This window comes from Bos mutus, chromosome 1 (genome assembly GCF_027580195.1).
Source record: "Bos mutus isolate GX-2022 chromosome 1, NWIPB_WYAK_1.1, whole genome shotgun sequence".
In the NCBI taxonomy this organism is placed as follows: domain Eukaryota; kingdom Metazoa; phylum Chordata; class Mammalia; order Artiodactyla; family Bovidae; genus Bos; species Bos mutus.
Window position 1 is genome coordinate 72016643 of NC_091617.1, and position 6108 is coordinate 72022750.

Here is a 6108-nt window from a genome sequence, read left to right on the forward strand (position 1 = left end):
TCCACCCCAGAGAGGGGAGCATGTGTTTTTTTGTGTCATAGATGGTTTTGGAAATTTAGTGGAAGTTATGGACACTTTCTCCAGAAAAATGTGCATTACCACCTACACAAATGTGCAAAATGTATCCAGAGATTCATAGACCCCAAAGTTCATGAATTCACAGTTAAGAAGACTTGCCTTTAACTGACTGTAATATATCTGGTATACTTGAAAATGTGTTCTATCTGGGGAATTTAAAATTTTTTATTCACCAATTTAACAAATACTCATTGACCAACTTTTCTATTTTGATGAAGTCTAAATTTATCTTTTTTCTTTGGTTGCATGTGCTTTGGTGTTAGAATCAAAGTATTGCCAAATGCAAGATTACTAAGATATACTCATTTTTTTTCTGAAGAGTTTTAGGGTTCTAGCTCTTAAATTCAGGTCTCTGGACCAGAGTTCACTTTTGTACATAGTGTGAGTCAGGAAATGGATCAGCTTAATTCTTTTACATGTGTGTATCCAGTAGACCCAGCACCGTTTATTGGAAAGGTCAGTCTTCTCCCATGTAGTTGTTTGGGCACCTGTGTGGAAAATCAAGCATAAATGTGAGGGCATTTCTAGAGATGTACCTTTGACAAGTCAAATGTTCATGAGTGGATAACAACTGTCAATGGTATCAGACTCAGCTTTCTAGCAAGTACAGCTTGTAAGAGATGGATGTGTATGCAGATGCCCTCCACACACACACACACACACTCCACATCCCTCAGTGTCAAATGGCGTCCGCCTGCCTGCAGCCCAGTTCCTGAACAGGCTGACAGCTTGCCACAAGCCCTGTGTTCCCTGGTTTCCCACCTGAGGACTTTTCCTGCACCCCAGGAGCTTGCTCAGCCTACACAAAGGGCAGCTTGGAAGGGCAGGAGGTGGAACCCCCGCAGAGTAACCCCCAACCAGGAAGGAGTGGGGGCCGGCTGGTAAGTACCCCAGCTTCCTGTCACGCAGCACGCACATTCTGGTTTCTCACAAGATCCTTAGTGGAACTGAGCCCTGTTTGCCCGTGGTTAAACTGTCTTGTTAACTCACCTTTCCTTGCTCTTCTCCCTACCCTTCTTACTTTTGCTGCTTCCTCACTTCTGCTTCATGGAGTTAGTTGCCTCCCAAATAAACTAACTGAACCTTTGCTTAGAGTCTGAGGAACCCAAACTAGGACATCCTGAAAGGGAATTTCTGTCTTCACTTTCGCTTCTGCCTGGAATATGTCTTGTTAAGCAAACTTGGAATTTGTAAATAGTATGCCCACCCTTGTAGAGGTTAGTATTTTGAGGTTTTCGCAGGGCAGTCAGTATCACTTTATTGTTTTGAAGTCTTTTCTTACAGGGGACATACCATCCTTTTAAAGCAGAACCTGCTGTACATCTGTCATCTGTTTACTTTCAGGAAATTAGAAGGAAGTAAAGTTTTTGTCAAGAAACCAATAGCAATGTTTTCTTCATGGATACACAGGAAAAAATTAATAGCAGGCCAGAAATCCAAGTGCTACCTTGTTTTATTAGCCCTTTCCCCTCTTCAGTCTTTGTGGAGAAGTGAGGAAAATTTTTGAATTTCCACCATTTACAGCCATTTGTTGTCGTGTTCAATGTACTGTATACTAGTTGAGGGTGAGAGGCCATACAGAAAGGAAAGATAGTGCTTTCAAAAGTCTCCAGTTATAAAAAGGTTAACAACAACCATTTTGAGCAATTTAAAAATGAAGACTTACCTGGTCCTGTGGTTAAGACTCCCATTCCACTGCAGGGGCCATGAGTTCTATCCTTCGTGGGGCAACATCTCACATAATGCATGGCATGGCCAAAACAACAACAAAATGATTGATTTTTTTTTTTTTTAAAGGCATTATGTTAGCAAAAAGTGCTCACTCAGTTCAGTTCAGTCGCTCAGTCATGTGCAACTCTTTGCAACTCCATGAATCACAGCACGCCAGGCCTCCCTGTTCATCACCAACTCCCGAAGTTCACTCAGACTCAGGTCCGTTGAGTCAGTAATGCCATCCAGCCATCTCATCCTCTGTCGTCCCCTTCTCCTGTCCCCAATCCCTCCCAGCATCAGAGTCTTTTCCAATGAGTCAACTCTTCGCATGAAGTGGCCAAAGTACTGGAGTTTCAGCTTTAGCATCATTCCTTCCAAAGAAATCCCAGGGCTGATCTCCAGAATGGACTGGTTGGATCTCCTTGCAGTCCAAGGGACTCTAAAGAGTCTTCTCCAACACCACAGTTTAAAAGCATCAATTCTTTTTTTTTTTTTAAAGCATCAATTCTTTGGCACTCAGCTTTCTTCACAGTCCAACTCTCACATCCATACAAGACCACTGGAAAAACCATAGCCTTGACTAGACAGACGTTTGTTGGCAAAGTAATGTCTCTGCTTTTGAATATGCTATCCAGGTTGATCATAACTTTCCCTCCAAGGAGTAAGCGTCTTTTAATTTCATGGCTGCAGTCACCATCTGCAGTGATTTTTGGAGCCCGAAAAAATAAAGTCTGACACTGTTTCCACTGTTTCCCCATCTATTTCCCATGAAGTTATGGGACTGGATGCCATGATCTTTGTTTTCCGAATGTTGAGCTTTAAGCCAACTTTTTCACTCTCCTCTTTCACTTTCATCAAGAGGCTTTTTAGTTCCTCTTTCTGCCATGAGGGTGGTGTCATCTGCATATCTGAGGTTATTGATATTTCTTCAGGCAATCTTGATTCCAGCTTGTGCTTCTTCCAGCCCAGCGTTTCTCATGATGTACTCTGCATATAAGTTAAATAAGCAGGGTGACAATATACAGCCTTGACGTACTCCTTTTCCTATTTGGAACTACTCTGTTGTTCCATGTCCAGTTCTAACTGTTGCTTCCTGACCTGCATATAGGTTTCTCAAGAGGCAGGTCAGGTGGTCTGGTATTCCCATTTTTTTTCAGAATTTTCCAGTTTATTGTGATCCACTCAATAGACCCTAAATAAAAATTTTAAATGTTTTATTAAAAACAAGATCGTACAGTGTGTTGATGGCAAAGTTCTAAATAGAACTCAGGACCTTAACAATCCTATCACTTCAATCTTGACTCCAGTTTGTCCACAATGGGACTGCTTAAGATTTGGAATGGCCAGTATTTCAAAATGCATTCTTTAGGGACTTCCTGAGTGATGCAGTGGCTAAGACTCCACTCTCCCAATGCTGGATCAGGGAACTAGATCCCACATGCCTCAACTAAAGGCATGTTGCATACTGCAACAAAGATCAAAGGTCTTGTGTGCTGCAACTAAGACCTGGGGTAGCCAAGTAGATAGATAAACATACATTTTTTTTTTAATGCATTATCTTAGAATTTCTCTCTATATAGCAGGTAAATTGATGAACTTTTTTTTATGTTATTGTTTAAGGAGTAGCCACAAGCCCTTTCTCTAAATAATGCATTTTATAAGAACATTGACAGGAGACAGTGTGTCCTCAGAAGAGGAAAGCTGTTGAGCTGCTCACCTGCCCACAGCCACCTCCCACCCTCTCACCAACCCCACCCCTCTTCACAGGCAGCTGGGATTTATGGTCCGATTGGCTGCCCGCTCCGGCAGGGCTAGTCAGCCTGCCACAGCCCTTCCTTCTTCAGGACAATGCCAGTGGCCGCAGTGCCTCTGCCAACAGGATGTGCTTACAAGCTGTGTGGGGAGGACGTGTGTTATGGTTCCCTTGTTAAGTTTTCCTTTTTGTTAAACTCTGGACCATGGCCAGAAGACATTCACTCTTGGGCCTGGGAGGAGCCTGGTAAAGGAACTGACTCACTTCCTGAGGGTGGATCAGGTGGAGAGCCCTATGGAAGGTACTGGAAGAATTTGGGAGGGAGGGAGTTGGTTAGAATTCATCATCCTAAGTGTCGCCTACAGGACGGAGTCCTGGCTCCCTTGGGACTGGACCAACTGCCCCTCACATGGCTCTACCTGCTGCAGCATCTGCTGCTGCCTGTGCCCACAGGCCAGCCCTTCCTGCCATCAGGAGCACCTGATCTCCAAAGCTCAGCTCATGCCTTTCTTGAGAGCCTTCCCTAGCGTATTCACACAATACTAGGTATTGTTAGAGCATTTCCAGTATGTTCTTAAGTACATATCACTCTCTGGCCTGTTTAAAAATCAATATTTTCATTCTATGTATTTTCCTTACTATGTGCCAAGCACTGAGTTGCAGAGACAGATACGAACAAAACCATGGCAAGGCGCTCACAGCCTGGTAGAAAGACAACACTTAGCATGCTTGAAAGTCCCTACCAGAGGAGTAGAGTGGGCACTGGACCCCTCAGGACCAAGATCCCCGATCACCTGTGAGGGAAGACCACCCCAGTGGAACAGCTTTGGAAAGGAAAATCATCCAGTTTCGTTGTAGATGTGCTCAATTAAGATATGCAAGACATGTCACAAAGGCAGTTGCTATGTGAGACTGAACTGTGGGAGTTCTCAGCTGTGGATAATTCACTCCAGAGACCCAGGGGCAGAAGACAGATGCTCCTGGCACATGGTAGAAAACAGAACTAAGCACTGAGCTGTGTCTCCATTAGTTGACGTTCCTTTTCACATTTTCAGTGAACCACATTTGTATATAATATACATATGTGTATGTATGTATGTATTTAGCTGCGTTGGGTCTTAGTTGTGTCGCAAGGGATCTTTAGTTACGGCACGTGGGACCTAGTTCCCAGACCAGAGCACAGAGCTCCAGCCACTGGACCGCCAGGGAAGTCCCTGAACCACATTTGTTTTTAAGTATATCTGAGGCTCTTCCTGGGAAAGACAGTAACAATAATAATTGCCACAGTTGGCATGTGCCAGATGCTTTATCTGCAGGATTTCTAATAATCATAGTAACTCTATGGTAGGTACTCTTGTTATCAGCTTACAGGTAAGAATACTCCTGTGCAAAAAGGATCAGCGCTTTACCCAGTCATAGCTGCAAGGAGGCAGAATGTGAATCCGGTCCAAGATTATCAAAAACCCACACTTTCCTACTGCATTGTCCAATGTCCCCAGATATCCAGTGACTGGAAACAGCTCCCCACAGTTTCTCCACCCCAAGCGAGGGCCATCTCATAACCTTGTTTCTCATAAGCATCTCCCATAAAACAGTACATTTGGCTGGATAATGGCCCCCAAAGATATCAAGTCCTGATCCTTGGAGCCTGTAAATGTTACCTTGTATGAAGAAAGGGTCTTTGCAGGTGTGATTTAGTTAAGGATCTTGAGACAGGGAGATTATTGTGGATTATTTGAGGAGGCCACAAATAAGAGAGAGGCAGAGGGAGATTAAACATAGAAGAGGAAAAGGCAATACAGACATGGAGACAGGAGGTAGAGACTGATCAGAGTGATGCAGCCCCAAGGCAGGGAATGTTCGCAGCCACCAGATGCTGGAAGAGAGGGGACAAGAAAGAGCTTCTCCCTTAAAGTGCCAGGGAGTAGGGCAGGCACCAGATACCAGATACCACTAAGGGGATACAGCAGGCAGCCCAGGAAACACCTTGATTTTAGTCCTGTGACACTGATTGCAGACTTTGGGCCTCCAGGACTGTGAGGGAATGCATTTTTGTTGCTTTAAACCACGAAATTTGTGATGATTTGTTTCAGCAGATCTAGGACACTAATCCATGTGGATTCCAAGGACACATGCCCAGGGAGTTAAATTTAGTAGGTCTGCTTTTTGAAGGGCAACCAGAGCGATTCTGATACTGACAATCTATGGGCCACACCGCCTCAACTGCTCAGGCAGTGCAACTGTAGGACTTAAACCCTTAAGTGCTAACCGATGGACCACCAGAGAATTACCGAAACAACTTTTAAATTAGGTCCACTTCCCCAGGATTTATGCTGAGGCGGAGGGAGAAGGAAACCATAATAAAGACTGAATCAACTTAAACCGTGGTAATTTCAGACCTAAGCAAAACTGATAGTATCAGGTGATCTTGGGCCTGGTGAAAGGGCAACACCAAACTGGACAGTGCTCACTTTAGCAAGACGACTAGTGGGATAGATGATTTGGGGATAGACCTGCCTCTGGGAGCTGTAGGCACCAGAGGAACCCAGGATCTAGGTGGCCAC